This window comes from Onthophagus taurus, chromosome 11 (genome assembly GCF_036711975.1).
Source record: "Onthophagus taurus isolate NC chromosome 11, IU_Otau_3.0, whole genome shotgun sequence".
Classification (NCBI taxonomy): Eukaryota; Metazoa; Arthropoda; class Insecta; order Coleoptera; family Scarabaeidae; genus Onthophagus; species Onthophagus taurus.
Window position 1 is genome coordinate 17982524 of NC_091976.1, and position 17771 is coordinate 18000294.

The window sequence follows — 17771 nt, forward strand, 5'->3', positions numbered from 1 at the left end:
GCAACTCTTGCAGAATTTTTGCACTAGAAAAATGAAATAAAAGCAACTGATAATTTTCTTAATTGTCTATCATTTAATATTCAATTTCAATATACATTGGGGACTCACTTATTAGAATTAATATCTACAATAAGATCTGAATCATCTTCAGATGATGTTGCCGCGGTAGCATTATCAGTAGAATAAGCAAATATTTTTTTCTGCATCCATCAAGTTAATTTTTTTGATGGCGTTTGAAATGACCAAAAGACTTTTTCGATAATAAAGTTATGTTAGCCATATGGCATTTTGATCTATTGGCTCAAGTAACTGGGTACAATTAGGCGGCAAAAACATAGTTGCAATTTCACCAACATCGCTTCTCAACTGCGCCACTGAAGCGTGACTGAGAGCATTGTCGATTAATAACAGCGCCTTCCAATTAAGATTATTCTCTTTTTGAAATGTTTTATTTGTTTGACGAAAGATGTATGAAATCATTCAATGAATAAAGCGAATGCCATCCATGCATTTTTTGTTGAATGGTCAACTGGAATATTAGCGGTCTTAATTATTCTGCGATTTTTAAATTTGCCAATAATCATCATTTTGAGTTTATGAGTACCATCTCTATTAGAACAAGCGAGAAAAGTGACTCTCTTTGCATTTTATTCGCTCTGGCGCTGAGGTTTCTTTGACGTGTACTAATATATGATCTGGTATCAGCTTATCGTAAATTTTTTTCGTAATTTTTTTCAGAAAAGGTTGGACCACTGTAGGATCGCTTGATAGCTCTTCCCCAGTAACTTTTAATCTGCAAATGCCATCTCTCTCATTAAAACCGTTAAGCCACCTTTTACTTGCAAAAAACTTGTTATAATTGTAATGTTTGCCATAAATCTGCAAATAATGGTGTACATACTCCATTATTATTCTTATTACTTTTAATGTTCAAAATTGTTGCCGCACCAACGTCATATTTTGCGGCCAATGATTTTCCACTGTTTAATTATTGTAAAATTTCATAGTTTTCGCTAAACGTTAGAGTTTTCTGCATTCGTTTAGTCACCTAATACATAGGATAAACAGTTAAGGTGATTCCCCGACGTATGTAGATTCGGTAAGAATTCTGATTACCGAGGGTTCGAATTAGCGAGTCCACGAAAAGAGTAGATTTTGTGACTCTTTATTTAACCTTCCATTAATGTGAAGCTACTTTAAGGTTTTTCAGAGTTGATATCACCAGATTGATGAGACAAGGCGCAGATGTAGCAAGTCCTCTTTTGTGGCTTTTCTACAAACTTTTCCAGTATACTTTACTCCATTTTTTTATTAATTCTAATATCCAGCTACATCTGGAATTAAGCCAATTTACAAAATCGAATATATTTTTGCGGCAGCACGCGTTTTAGACTATCAAGTTTGGACAACCAATATTTGAAGAAAAAAAATATGGATTCAAAATGGAGAGCTTTGCATGTTGCATATTCTGAGTTTTGGTTTTACCAAAATCTTTTCCAAAACGTTGGATTTCGAAAAGTTCATCAAACAAGATCTTAAATATGAATGAAAAAACTCATGATACACTCTTCTGTGACATGAACAGATTTCATTATATTTTGCTTGTGTGATAGCAGATGAACATTATCCGTTTTTAAGTATGAATTTGATATGCCAAAGATCGCTGTTTCTACACTTCTTCATTGAGGGCAGTTCTTCTCCTGCAATTGGAAAAGAGTAAATATTATTCACCTCTATGAAATTCTATCATTAATGGAGTAGTCTTGGTACTCTAGGACTCTGAGTGATGGAGTATATGTTGTGTTGGATAAGACTGCTAATAAAGAATAGGGTCACATTTGCAGATATTATATTCTTAACTATTTATGCCCACTATTTAACTATGCGTACATTTCTACCTAATCAGTATCTCTATCAAAGTTTTGCCACTAACTTTAGCATCATCGTTCATCATTAAGAAATCGCTCTAAATGCTTTTTTTATTATTGAGACATGCGGTTTGCGTTGGAAATGTCATATTTATTACCATAAATAACAATCGCATTAACGTTGGTGGTCACCAAGAATCACAACATTCGATATACGACAATGTGATATAGAATATCTCAGTGTTGACATAGAAGATTAATAGCAAATATGAGACTAATACGTATCCCAAATTGAATAGAGAGAAATACATCTTATCAAAAACATTTTTAATAGCTTAAAAAAAAATAAATAACATTTATTTTGTCAAATTATAAGAATACTTCATCTTAAAAAAAAGTGTTTATAAGAAATGTCATATTGCATTTCTAAACGCAACAAAGAAAAGAAGTGGTTGTTCGTCTCTTTAGACGAGAGAACAATCGCCCTTGATTGTCTGCTCTTTGTTTTGTCTCGTCGTCGTCGTTGAGGTCTTTGTTTTGGCGTAATCAATAACCACAGCAGGACGACGACGACGACGATGGAGAAGAGTTTGCCGCAAAGTAGCGAACGCAACATGAATAATTCAGAAATTCCAACTGTAATCGTTGTATTGAGATTCAATATTTAAATGATCGACTCAATCAAAACGAAGAAAAAAGTTGAAATGTTTGGTTTTGAAATTGTAAGTTAAAGTGGAATTATAGGTGTGCGCGTGTGTGTTGTGATGTTTTTGTCTTGGAAAAGTGAGGTCAGGAAACCAAGTGACTCTAATTGGCTCCTCGTAAAAGATTTTTCATAGGAGATAACCCGCGAACAATCCTTAATAACTAAACAAACTATGCAAATTAAAGCATAATCGTCGCTGTTAATTGTCTGAGTGGTAGACTTTTTTCCCGACCGTTTCGCTTAAGACTTTTTTTTAATTACGAGAAAGTTAATTTTTTTTAATCTTGGAGAGGAGGGGTTTTAAGTTTAAATTTTAAACAGAGCGTTAAATTTGACACTAAATAACAATAACAATTTCTTAAGTTACCAATTCTTTCCACGTGTTTTAATTTATTTTTTTTTTTCTTTCAATTTATCTAGCTTCCGATTACATCAAATAGTCACACATACATGCACATTAAACGACACGTGCGTCAACTTCTCTCACTTCGTTAACGTTTTTCCCCTCTATTCATAGGTCCCGAAGCCCTCCACGTGCTATTTTAAGACTGTGATATGGATTAAATTTAAACGTTCGAGCGCGTCATAAAAGTCGCAGATGTTCCTTAAAGAAATCGAGGAACATTCCCGTGACGTCATGTCGTAGTCGAATCCCGGGGCGTGCTGCGACCCCTAGGATTTTATGGGAATCGATCGGGAACGACCTCGACCGTGACCTTCTCTCGTCTATATTCGCAACCGTTATAATCATGACCTTTTAAAATAGATTTATAAAATGGAATATGAGAACTTTTTTTTTTGCAAAAAAAAAGTATAATTGTATTGTAAAACAAATACAATTACGTAATAAATGTTACGTGATCACAATAGTTTCTAAGCTCTCCTCGGGCTGTCACCCGAAGAAATACAGACTGAAACCTTTCCCAGTTGGAAAGGTCACGCGTTTAGACACCGTTACGTGCACGTAAAGGTAGCAACAACTTGTGTATAGAAGACGTTTGAAAGCATACGAAGAAGAACAGTTCATTAGAAATTTCTCTTAAATCTTTATTAAAAAAACAAAATTTCAAAAATTATCAACAGTATAAAGCAGCAATCACTCTAAATTTAATCGACTTCAGCTTAATTCGATCACAACATAACATTTTGAAGGGTTTCGTCGTTGCGTTCTGTATTAGTTAGTTCTACTTTTAATTCAATAAAAATCTACAACAATCTAACGCTGAATAACAACTGAAACTAGAGCTAACACTAGCATTAGAACTAACACTAGACCTAGAGCTAGAAACATTCGGGTCTAGTCATCTTAAGAGACGTACTTCTAAACCCGAATGTTTCTAGTTCTGGATCTAGTCTTTTGTACGTTAGAGATCTGAAGTGGTTCGCAAGATTTATAGTTTTCATCTTCACCTTGATGGCATGGTCGGAAAACTTTAACCTTCTTTGGTAAGGAAGATATGACCATGCATTAAATAGTTACGGTGAGAGAAGGAGCATGGATGGGAAGAAATGGAAGAATTCGGTTTTGAAAGGGTTTCCTTGAATTCGCCATTTCTGCAATCAGCTCTCACCAAAGTGGTGTCGTCAGCGTAGATTAAGGCATACGAGTTCAAATCAAAACTATCTGGGTTATCGTTCTAAATATCGAAGCAAAACACATTTTAGAGTATCAGGGAGGGTTTTTTAATCTTACTACTGAAGAACGATTTGAAAAAAATTGGTTAATTATGTCAAGGCTATTTATTAAGCTTGTATACGCGATGCCACACTGAATCGAAGGCCTTTCGAATATCCAGGAACACTGTTGCAGAATGACGTTTCTGGAAACGTATCATTTGAAAGTTGGAAGTTAGCATAGCCAGAGCGTGAGTCGTAAATCTACCAGAATGAAAGCCAAACTGACACCAAGGTATTTTACTTGGGACAGCTTCCCCTACCTTTTTTTGATGTGTGTTTCCAAGATCTTGCCGATGACGGGATGAAGGGAGATAGTTAGACGGATCAGATAGTGATAATTCTTTTTTGGGAATACATATTATAACGGAGGTCTTCCAATCTTCGGTGAAATGTTGTTTGGTGAGTGTGATGGTTGGAGCAACCAAAGAAACGAATCCATACTTAACTTCATTATTACTACACCAAACCGTGTATTTTATAAAACTTTGCCAACAAATATTTGTCGACATATCGCAGAATATATTGCTGAAAACATCGATGAAATTTTAAGAGAAGTTGGTACCAAAAAAATTCTTTGCTATAGTAACCAACAATGCCAGTGCAATGGTTGAAGCAAGAAATATACTTCATGAAAAGTAGAAACATATTCTGTTTATGGATGCTTTGCTCATACGATAAATTTGTTAATTGGAAATGATAACCATGTCTACTACTATGGAAGATGTTAAGGTTGTCCTCAAAGAAATTAACTATTCTCACATTTTATTGGCTACTTTCAAAAAATGCAAACTGAAAGAAATGACATCAAAGAAGCCATTTCCTTTAAAATTACCTGTGAAAACACGATGGGATCAATTATTCTTAGCTTAAAAAGAATCATGATACAAAATATACATTAAAAACATTAGCAGTTTGTTGTTAAAAAATTGAAGATACACTCAGTAAACGAGTTGCAAAGTTGATGTTGGATGAGGATATTTTGTGGGTAAAAGTTTCAAACTTTTATCACCTAATAAACACTATTGTTAAATACTTAACCCAACTGGAAGGAGATAAACTAAGGTTAAGCCAAGTAGCTGAATGCATCATATTGTACCAACTGTAATTTTTTATGATAGAAGAATAGAGATTTTAGAATCGGTCTTAAAAAGAGAGTCGTAAACTGCAAGTGGACCAGAATACCTAAGTGGTCAAAGTCAAGTTTCTTATGTTTTTACTTATGATGAACGTTGGAACAGTTTTAATGCGATCAAAATTATTCCAAGATACGTATTGAATAATGTGTTCGGTTTTTGCAGGGTTTGGATTAAAATCCCCAATAATCTAGCAGTTATCATGCAGCGTTGTTTAGTTCACAGTTGATTCTTGGGGGATCGGATTTTCCAATGACCACAGGTCTCCCTCTAACACATCTATTAACAACGTTGCCTGCTTTTTCAATCACTATCCAGTTCTTAACCTTTACATTTTGTCTCAACAAACATTGCGCAGTTGTTGAAAAAAATGCGGTTGACATTTATGTAGTTTCCAATTATATGGGATTTTGGGTGGTTGCTATTAATGTTTGCGTATAACAATCGTAACTTTAGTCATTGCTGCTTCTATTGAATCGTATATTGGGAGCCATGGCTCGGCTCGGTGAAAGACGGTTTGGAAACATCTTGAAGATCGATCATGATCATATTATACATAAAGCTACCAGAGAAAGCAACAATTATGTCGATTTGTATTGTTCAATGAATCATAAACTTATGTCTAAAGACAGGTGAGTTTCTTAACATCTGGAAGCGATCCCAGATAATTCCCGCTTTCAAGCGTGGTGATCGTAACAACATTGCTAATTATCGTCCCATCTCCATAATATCTAACTTCGCTAAAGTATTTGAGCAAATCATCTATGGAGCTATTTATCCGCAAGTTCAATCGTTTGTATCGCCGCACCAGCATGGTTTTATTAAGCGCCGTTCAACCGTTACCAACCTTGTGGTGATTACAGAAATAATATGTGTATGATCCCTGGATGGGGGTGGTTAAGTGGATGTAGTGTACACTGACTTTTCCACGGCGTTTGATGATCCATCACGATCTTCTCCTCCAGAAGCTCAGTATGTTTGGCTTTTCCCTGGGCTCATGTGTCTTGTTTCATCACATTTGTCAAATAGGGCCAATTATGTATTTCATAATGGCTTTGCTTCGGTGGACTTTATTGCACGATCTGGTGTCCCACAGGGCTCTAACTTGAGTCCACTACTGTTTGTAATATTTATTAACGACTTTAAACAGATTTAAGTCTGGTGTATTGGTCTATGCTGATGATCTTAAAATATTTCGTCCTTTGACCTCGGATGAAGACCTGGCTTCGATACAGTCGGATCTTGATATCTTGGTGGAATAGTGCGATCGTAATCAGCCCAGAATTAATGTGGAGAAATGTGGTGCTGTCACATTTACGCGTAGATCTACTCTTATTCATTCATCCTACTGTATAGGTGGAATCTCACTGTTTAAGTTGACTTCTATTAGAGATCTGGGTGTAACTTTTGATAGCAGACTATCGTTTTTACCGCACGTAGAGGATGTTACTTCCTGTACTGCGAGGATGCTTGGCTTTGTGCTCCGTACTTCACGTTTATTCACGGATTCTGCTATATACACATCGGGAGCTTGTTCTGCAGAAACTGGTGTACGGTTCTGTTGTATGGTCACCGCATTATATCTCGCATCGTCTTATATTGGAGAGAATTCAAAAAAGGTCTTTAAAGTACCTTTGGTTTCGCGTAGATGGGGCTTATCCTATGCGTGGCACTGACTACGAATCTTTGTTGCAACGTCATCATTTTTCTTCGCTTGACACTCGAAGGGATAATCTCGACGTTAGATTTATTATAAAACTGGTGAGTGGTGAAACGAATTGTAACTGGTTACTTTCTTACATTAACTTCATTGTACCCAGCCACGCTACCCGATACAGCTATCTTAGCGTCTTGTATTTGAAGAATAGTAGAACCAACGTGCAGGCTAGCGCTCCGCTACAAAGAATGCACAGGCTTGTAAACCTGAAAGACGATTGCAATGTTTTCGCTTAGTGTTTAATTGATTCTTGTGTTAATGTAAGTTTGTTTTTCTGTGTAGTATAATATTGTCCTCTAATTGGTACTTTGTTGGGCAATGAAGATATATATTATTATTATTAAATGTACGCTTTAAGGTGTTAATGAGTTCTTATCGATCTAAAGATTTAGGAGAGTTGATCTTGGTCACATAGGAATCGATGATATGGTCGTGGATAGTAATAAGTTTGTGCATACGTATATATTTCGTTATACATATTATTAATATACTGATAAAATTAGATAATAATGGTATGGTTCAAAAATGTTGTGTCCGTTATATCGAGGTTTTACTGTTATTTTAAATCTTCAATAATTGTAAATAAAGTATATATTTTATCTACGACTGCTTGGATAAGTCATCATTACCGCACTCATTTGAGGTGATTTGAGTTATGTAATGAAGTTCATTACCGCACTGGTTTCATTACGTAACGCATTTTTAACCTAATCAGAACAAACTTAATTTATTGAAACGAGCAACAATACAAAAGAAAAAGTACTATCTACTTACAGAGAAACAATACTATTTATTATAAACATTAATTGTTATGCTTTTACATTTCGAAACACTTATTCCAGATGAGTAAACATGTTGTTGAAACTGACAATTCAAAATTGTCAACAATCATTTCAAAATATTTTTATAAATGTCAAATAGACTTTTTTAGAGAACTTGATTTTTTAGTAATTTTTAGCAGTCGTAGATAAAATGCTGTATATCACACGTGGGCTAGAGTATAATTACAGTACTCGTGTGATTACACGACTCGGTCTACGACCTCGTCGTACAATTCCCCACACGTAAGTAATTATATTTCTAGCCCACTTGTAATATAAATAACTATTATACAATTTTTATTAATTTAAATCATATATTTCATTGGATTTTCAATCTTTTTCAAAACATTTTTTCGCAATAATCTTAAAATATCTAATAAAATTTAATGTGTGGTTGTTAAAATTTTGCAATTTTCCTGTTCCATATCGCGTGCACACAGTGAGTTAAATATTGCGAAACGCGTTTAAATTATTACCGTACAACGATTAGAGATACTACATTTCGTTCTATACGCAAACGAGAAATGAACAGGTTTCATGTACGATTAAGATGATCGCGAACAATAAATAAGCATTGTGATAAGACACCTGTGCTTCTGTCGTTTGACTATAGCAGAAAGCTGGGGCAGATGTTAAATTGCTTTATTGATTGCAGAACAATTTCAAAGGTGTGTTCACAACGGTAAATTTTGTTGCGGTCTTTGATTTGTCCACGGCAAGAATATAAAATTATTTATTATAAATATAATTTTTTAATTAATAAATAAATAAGTAAATTAGTTATATAAATCTATTTATCTACTTTTTTAATTTCATTACAATGTGGTAAATGTAAATTAAGTTTGTTAATTATGGTTCTTATTAAATAGAGCTTCACTTTATGAATATTCAAATAAAAAACTTGCCTGATGGTTAATAGAGCACAGATTTTCTAGTTTTTAACGAGACGATTCAACCAGGAACAGTTTTTTCGCTGTTAAGGAATTCTTTTATAATCCCCTAGATTTTCCTTTTAAAAAAAAAATCTTATTTTTTTAATTTAACAAAAATTCGTTTGTTTAGTTCCTTGGTTCTTATTTACAATGGACTTTGTAACACTAATGATAAAATGGAATTCCACAAGATAAACATAAAAAATAAGCCACCCACAGTCGTTTTATCTTGAAAATAGGAACGAACTGTTTTCTTGTTGTTTCTAAGCGTGAAAGGTTCATCGTTTCGTTCAAAGTCATTGAAAAAGCGACCAGCAATTGATGCCGGTAATTGTCCGGTAACATTATAGGTGATGTAAGACGTTTAACTGGTTCGAAAACGTGGGAAGAAATTCTCATCAAAAAAATACCAAAATTATAGTTTAAGTTGTTTTCTAAAATATTTTTAGAGTTAACATTTTAAGACGACTCCATGTTATCTTATTATTAGATAAAATTATATGATCATCTTTAATTTAGGCAAACATAGCACAACATATATAGTAAGCAAAGTTACCATATTCCTGCTTGAATGTGGCTTTGTTTAATCCCGTAAAGAATAGGACATAAAGTAACAAGTTATGCGAAGAACTAAATGATATAGTAGTGAACAACAATGATCAAAAATATATCACGTTAACCGAGAACTGGAACATGTAGAAAGCAACAGATTGAGTAATTTCATAAATTCCAATATTTCCAACGTTGACCTCCAAAGAACGACATTATCGAAGGTAGGGAAGTAGTTGAAAATCGAAAAAACGACAAGTATTAGAGAGCTAAATAACTATTAGCCCTTTTTGGCTGGATTAAGGTAGTAAATATATGGAAACAGTAGAAATTTGCTAAACAAATGATAACAAAAAAAAAGTAAAGTAAAAAAAAAATCCTAAAGAAAGTTCTGTAAGGAAATGGATACTCCTCGCAATGCAGCTTTATGGACTCCAATAAATTCCCTTTAGAGCTTCTCATGCAGACACATAGCATAATGTGCATAATGTGTCATAATGTGAATTGTTATATCAAAATGGGCTATTCTTATGCAGCTTACTATCCCTCATAAAAAGATTGATGTGAAATAAAGGTGTGATAAAAAAGTTTTCCTGGTTTGTGCCAACTAGAAAAGTTGCAATTGTTATCTGATTTAGTGCCATTACTGTTTTAACCAACGAAATAATCAACAAGACTAGCTCAGTGTAAGTTGATTAATATCCAAGAGTATAATAAAAAAATATCCAAGGGGTCGACCTGATTCCGTTTGATGCTGAATACTAATTGTTCGATGTCGGTCTATTTCATAGGATGCCGGAATCCGTAGTGGCTCTCGACAAACCTCTCGCCATTGATTCATAAAACTGCATTGTGGTTAATGCAATCCTACATAAATTGGACAAAGAACGACATTCTGCAGAAATGGCTTCGGATCACTGAATTCATCAGAACGCACCCTCCTGATGGTATTAGGGCTATCAAAAAATTGTTGTCATGCCGTTTTGTTCGAAGTAAGACGAAAGATCCCAACGTATGACGTAATGACGTTCGAGAATGCCATTGCCTTAAATGTTGTAGGTGTAATGCTGGACTTCCTACGGCAAACATGAAAATGTTCTAAGAAACGTAAGCTCAGTTCTAAGCTTTGGCGATTTCTTTAATATGTGGTTACGATACTTTGTTTGCGTTCAACTGACGATAAAAAAAATTTTGTGCTAAAAATCATCTTTACTCGTGCTAGATCGAAACCAAGGAGATATCAGGAATGAGATCGAGGGGTATCCGTCTTCAATGGGTGGGTATCATGGCCCTTCAACTGTATTACCGAAACGTCTTCATTCCAGAAACTGTTAATTAAGTAATCTTACAGTTTTGTCATATAGTATAGTATATCAGTATTTGTCATATAATCACAATTATCAGTCACGTATCAATTATTTAATTATCATAAATAACAACGAGATACGGATTTAGCTTAAATCAATGAGAGAAGTTGAGATAAATGAATGCAAACTGTACAAAATACATTTATTTAAACTAAATTAACCAACGTCACAAAATGTTATAATGAAAGATTTATTATGTCAATTCATCATTCATGTTAGAAACCCATGACTACTTAGAGCAAAATTAAATACTATTACTTTGCGCAGCTTGGTTTTTCTGTATGTTAACGCAAAGAAACATAACAATAAATATGGTTTCCGCATAATTTGTAGACCTGCAATTGAAGTGATGCCAATGAAATTTCGCCATCTTTCATTATTACAAATGATGATTTAATGAAACGTGTTAAAAAGTATTAACTAAAATGAAAATTAAAAAAAGTTGCCAATCATTGCATCCACTATTTCAAAAAATGTCCATGCTAAAATGTTAAACACAAATAGTATGTAGAAGATAATCTGCAGAAATGTTATCACGTTCTAAATTGTGCGTTGGTAGCTATTCAACATCTTTGTCAAAATATTAAATAAAAATCAATAAAGTCGTCTCAAATAAATTAAAAGATAATCGGAAAAAAAGATAACCGTCCCTAAAGGCATAAAATAAATTACCGAAAAAATCTACGTTATCGTTTAAGATTTGTATGCAGAGAGTATTTAAATTAGATTGCTTCCCACGATGTCCGATAGTGATTTTAGAACCTATGACGCAAAGGGAAAAAAGTTTATAGGCAGCAATAAAAATAAGAAAATAAAGCTCCATATTTAATAAAATAACTATTGTAAAACAACAAATATATGGTTATGATATGTCTTTTCCAATAAAAACAGCTAGAAATTTAAAGTAATCTGTTGTGTGTTTACCAGACCTAATAGTCACATTCGATTATGCCCCTTAAACCAAGGCTTCACAAAGTGCCCTTAATAGAACCCTGATTGGACAACAAGAACTAATCTTCTTTCGCGGAATCACGTTTAGACTCATACAGGTTATTGAAAATACCTTACTAGTGCAAGGTAGTCTTGTTCTTGATTACAGCTTTACTCTCAACGTCCACCATTATGCATACTTAACATGCCTTATGCTTCAAATCCCGCTAAATGTTCACTACTTTCACTATAAAATTGGTCCCTAAGAACTATTTAAAATAAACTGCAGTTAATTTTTTTATTCTCAAATATCTCTGCCACTTTACCAAATATTTCCATGATATATTTATAAGCAGGTGTAGTAGTGATGTCCATAACCATCACTATGGTGTGTATCGTATTCTTACTACTTTTGAAATCTTAAATTTCTTGTTACATAGATATGGTCAAGTCTGGTCCAAATTACTTTCCCGTTACCTTACTCTAAATAGTCTGAGTAAAGAAACTTCAACAATATCCCACTTTTAATAATAAGCTCGACCAAATAACGAGGATGCTTAAAAGGATGATTCCAGTTACCTTTTCGTTTCTAAGCCCATCAATAGTTTATCTCTACAGCCATACATTTCATATGACATTATGCCCAATTATTTATGCACATTTTGAAGTAATTTATTTATAATAACTGGCATAGCCATTATACTGAATTAGATGATGTGGCTGTTACAGAAAATGTGGTGAACAAATCAATCAAAATGTTCTCTAACAGATTATGATTCCATATTAATTATGATGCTAGCTCAAATTGATAATTGTGAGAACATTAAACATATTTAATGAAGTAAACTGGATTTACTCCTTGTTTTGTGTACTAGGTCGTACACGTGTATATCAAATGAGACATCATTTATGGCACAACAAAGAATCACGTCCAGGTTTGAGACAACACTTCAAGATGTGAGGATCTATCCTTCTAATATGTAACTTTCAAAGAAGTATATCAAAATCAGAAATATATTGCACCTATAACGTGATCATCAGGGTTCCAGGGGGGTTTCCACGGAACAATGTAGCTTGAAGACGTTTCAACGCAGTTATGTTAATAACAACTATTCTCTATTTTAATCATCTCTATGCCAGATACTCAGTACTTGACTCTAATAATGATGATTCACTGAGTAGAATCTTATGAGAATTTTTGAAGTGAATTGTATGACATGGTAGTTATTGACTATACAAGACTTGTAAGATAGAGTGTTCTGATGATATCCATACTATTGCAATTACTTGGAACGTCGTGGAAAGCATGTTAATGAATCTAATAACAACCATCTATGATTTGGTCTCTCGTTTCCCATGTCTATGGTAAAACGTGTTTTATAAACTTAAAGGAGGATGCTAAGTATAATAGACAACGGAATGAGGAACATAAAGCAAAGTAATTTTAAGAATGCACTAACGTAAATTGTGGAAACGGTGTTAAAAGAGTAGTGCTTAAGTTAACATGAGGAATATACTTCTGAGCAAACATATAGAAGATGTTAGCGAAATTATCCAACTGAACTTCATTTCATTACCTAAAATCGTCAACTAGCTTTATTATCTTTGCCCAGAAGCAGAACAGAAGACAACATTCTTAGCGTTTTAGACCAAGAATGTAGGAGAAAAAGATTCTATTCGACCTGCGATTTATGTATTCGAGCGTTTCATCAAAAATCACGTTAATAGTATATGTATAAGACTTTTTGAACTTTATGAGTCATAATTCTTTTTTGGCACGCAATTTTGCAAGAATTGAATTGGAAAGAAGAATCTTCGAATATTTTAAACAACTTTCAAATCCTTCTCCAACGATTTTAATGCGTTATTAACATTTTACGAATACAAAATAGTTCTAAACAAATTAGTTTTAAACGATTCTTCGACATCAAGTTAAAAAAAAATCTTATAATGATAATTTAAGTTTTTCTTAAACTTTTTCTGGGGTAATAGGTCGTTGTAAATCATAGAAAACGTTTTTAAAGTCTCATCAAAAAGACGTCGAGACTAACGATACGTGACGAGACAATGGTAAAACTTGTCAACGATTCGACAATCATGTCTGAACACGTCGTTTGTACGTGTGTTGTACACGTTTCCCGCGAAGGTACGTTCTTTCGTTTCATTTTGCCATACTTTCACTAATCGGGGCCACAAATGTCACCTACATTCGTAATCTTACGTTTACCGATGACGAAACTAACCGTTAATGTTCTTATTGAGTTGTATAGGTTGAATTACAACTATTATATTGTTTTTCTTTTTCAAAAATTTACATTGGTAATTTTTTAATTTACATAATTCTTTTTTAAAACATTATTTTAAAAATAGTTAAAACTTCCTGTTGAAACTATATTTACAGGAAATCTGAGTGGATGACCTTTCTCTCGTTGGCTACTTTAAAAATAAACATTCCAATTCGTCACAAGTCGATTTAAAATAGAGTTCGTTTTCTTACCCTCCATATCGAGTTGTACAATCTGCTAAAAGCTTCCATCACTAAAATAATCACTGAAAATCCAAAATCACCAACGATTCGACCGTTTCGAACTAAATCGTTCGAAATCTAAACTTAAACTAAGGCGGTTCTCTTCTTCATCGTATTTACACGCCACTGAAAGATAGAGTCTCGTAAATCACAAGAAAATCGGGCCATTAGGATCACATACAACGACTCCACTAAACGCCAACAATCATCACACTTGTTCACTTGGCCGTATAAGTTTATACAAACGCAACGTAGTTTTCAGGTGAAAGTTGACCGTTCGACCAAGAACTGTTTTGCTACTGTACATTTTGTTTTAATTAGTAGGAAATTTAATTAGTACAAGATAATTAGGTAACTTAAACTTGATTTCGTATCACTAAAATATTAAGGAAAAAATCTTTCTGTATATAACAATAAATTACATTGTAAGTACGAAGGCTTTCACGCCTGGTGTTAATTAAACTAAATTTGAACTAACACTAGCACTATCACTAGAACTAACACTAGACCTAGAACTAGAAACTTTGGGGCTAAGCCGTGCGTTTTTTGAAAAAATTTTTGACGTTTCGGATGCCATGTTGCAACCTTCTTCAGAAACAAGTTCGAAGTTGTAGTGATAGTGTTAGTTCCAGTTTAGCGTTTAAATTACATTGTATTTTCAAAAGAATCTCTATTAACACCTAATACGAAATTTTTATGAGATTTTTTGTATAAATTGTAGATGATAATAATAACCTTATCGGGTTTTATAAGACAGTAGAAACTATTAAATAGAAGCGACTAACGGGTCGAAGTTTTCGAATCGCTCTCGTAACTGCAACAGCTTCCTACTTTTGCTCGTTTGGTTCGCTCACACCGCGAGAGCCAGTCAGTCGCGTACACGGTTAACGGTGTTTTAATTATCTTACCTCTTGGCTCAACTCTTTTTTTTTTTAGTTGACTCTATTCTGTTCTTAAACATTTCCAATGAGACGTCAAGTTCTAAGTATCTTCTTCTAAGACTAAAATTTTTTTAAATAAATTTCTCTTTTTTCTTGGGATTCTCGAGATGAAATTACAAGTATTTACAAGAACTATTTACACGCACTCGGGTTAATTAAACATATGGTAAGCGTAACAATGAAAGCACTTATAATGTGGTATTTAATCGCTTTCGATATAGAATATAAAAGATTCTTTGAATCTTCAAGGTTCTTCTTTTTTTTTCGTTTTGTAACGCGGTTGTAAAGGAAATTCTTTTGTAACAATAAAAAGTGGTCACCTTAAATAATCGCAAAAATAAACAATAAAACACTTTCAAGTAATGAAAATCGTTGGATTCAAATTACAAATTTTCTATAATTGTAAGTACAAGTTTATCCAATAGAAAAGCTTTAATGTGCATGTTGCATGACCATAAACGGATCCGGATGGAATCTCTTTTTGGTATTAATTTAAATTTTAATGTGTTTGAAAGAAACGTGGAAGTAAGTAATTTATTTATTACGTAACTATTTTACTTTCTAATCAATGTTAATTAAAGAAATTTTAAACGCATTCGTTTTATGATTAAATTTGCTTCTTTTTACTTTGTTTTGGTTCTTCGATACAGAATTGTTTATACAACCTTAGTTATTGACCTTCAAGTGGCTACTTCGGTTGCAATTGGAAAAAATAAAGAATAACAAATCGGGTTATGTTTAAACGTGGTGTTTGGAAGTTGTAATCCTGTTAAAATAAAGAAAGATGTTTATTTTCTTTATTATTTAAGTAGATATACGGAGTGATTCATAAATATTTATAAAACATTAAATGTTTTTTTTAAATATAAATAAAAATTTTGGAAAATAAAATCATTTTTTGACATAAAGAAGACAGCTTACAAGATGCAGCCTTATCTAAGAACTAAGTAATTCATGTCAAAAGAAAATACAATAAACTTATTGTTATTAAAGAAATTCAAAGGGATGTAAGGGGGACACCTAAGGTCTTAAATATAAAACACACCTGTACAACTGATCTAATTTATTGCTCGATGCACGCTGCTAGATAACTAACGGAGCTCTGGCGATCCAGCGTCGAAGACTATAACCCAACCTTAGTTGTCCTGAGATAATAAGGTCCTTGTTATTAAGCCAATCATCTACACGAGATATGATTGAGTTCGAGAAATAACGAGCGCATCAAAGAAGGATTTTGAACAGAAGAGGATCATACAACATTAAAATCTTGATAGGAAAAGAGGAAGCTACAGATTAAGGGTATCAGAAAATTGAAAAAAAAAAAAGAAACTAGGACTAGACTTTAGACAGGGAACAATACTATTTGATATATGTACATCGATAGGAACCCGGCGAGAGAGCAAAAATTATAGCAGATTAAGGCAGTAGACGCCATGCTAAACAACTGGGAGCTATGAACTCGAGAATTCTAACTATCTTCCTAAATTAGAAGAAAAGAAACAACAGAAAACAAAAAGAAGGAACAAGCAGTAGAATGGTGGTTGACAAAAATATTCCAGTGTGCTTAGAATGCTCGAACACAAAAGAAGAAGGAACAGAAAACGTAAAAACAGATGGACAACGACGACTAGAGTTAAGTAGAGAAAAATCTGAGAATCATGATTAGTAACGATGGCAAGATAAATTAAGAGACACGCTACAAAATAGCAACGGCAAGCAGAGGCCCGCTTTTACCATTTCTGACTTAATTTATCTGATAGATAAATCCAGCTCTTAGCCAATGAGAGGGCTTAAAAGCTGTGTAACCATGGCAACTATCCCCTAGATAGTTTATCAGGAGGATGGTAAAAGTAGGCCAGAGTCTATTACCAGATAAATAATATCCTGGTATATAAGAAAAAACTTATCCTACTCACGATCTATATACCACATTCACTTATAGGTCGAAAACTTAGACCATGATAGCAGACACAAATCAAAAATAAGAGCAGCAGAGATGAAGTATCTGCGAAAAAATAATAAGAAAAACCACAAGAGACAAAGTATGAAACAAGAGCGTCAAAGAAGAACTTAGTATAGAACTCTAGTAGAAATAAACTGAAATGGTACGGGCACCTGGTTGTGTTTCAACACAATTTTTTGTGTTAAAAAGGAGGAAAGAAAAGTGTCACCGATTTATGAAGATTTTCCCAGATAAGTAAGAACAGTCTAGGAGATGGAACTGAAACCCAACAGCATGAGGAATGGGAGCAAGAGAAAAAGAAGAAGAAATTCAAAATTCACCAATCTATAATTTTGACATTGAGAACAAATCAATGCAACACAATAATAAATACAGGTCCTAGAATAATGCCTAGAAACAGCTTTCAATAACTACGTACCCATTTCACTTTTTTCAAAAACTGTTAATCCAAGCAAGGTATGGATAGTTCTGATCAAATATCCAATTACTTCTCTTTCACTTCGAAGAGCTTAGTTTGGTATAATAAAGTTGACTTTGAGATACTACTCGATACATCAATAACTAATTATTTTATAAGTCAAGATAAACTTTGTTAGATCTAAAAGCCACATCAAGAACAACAACGGATTTTCGGAAAAGA

The 17771-nt window shown here is 33.5% G+C and overlaps 1 protein-coding gene across 2 annotated transcripts in view; it reads right to left on the reverse strand.

Moving 5' to 3' along the window:
* The window catches only part of LOC111424091 (glutamic acid-rich protein-like), an 85696-nt gene that overhangs the window by 53050 nt on the left and 14875 nt on the right, over positions 1 to 17771 (reverse strand). The gene's annotated exons all lie outside the window — the stretch shown is intronic.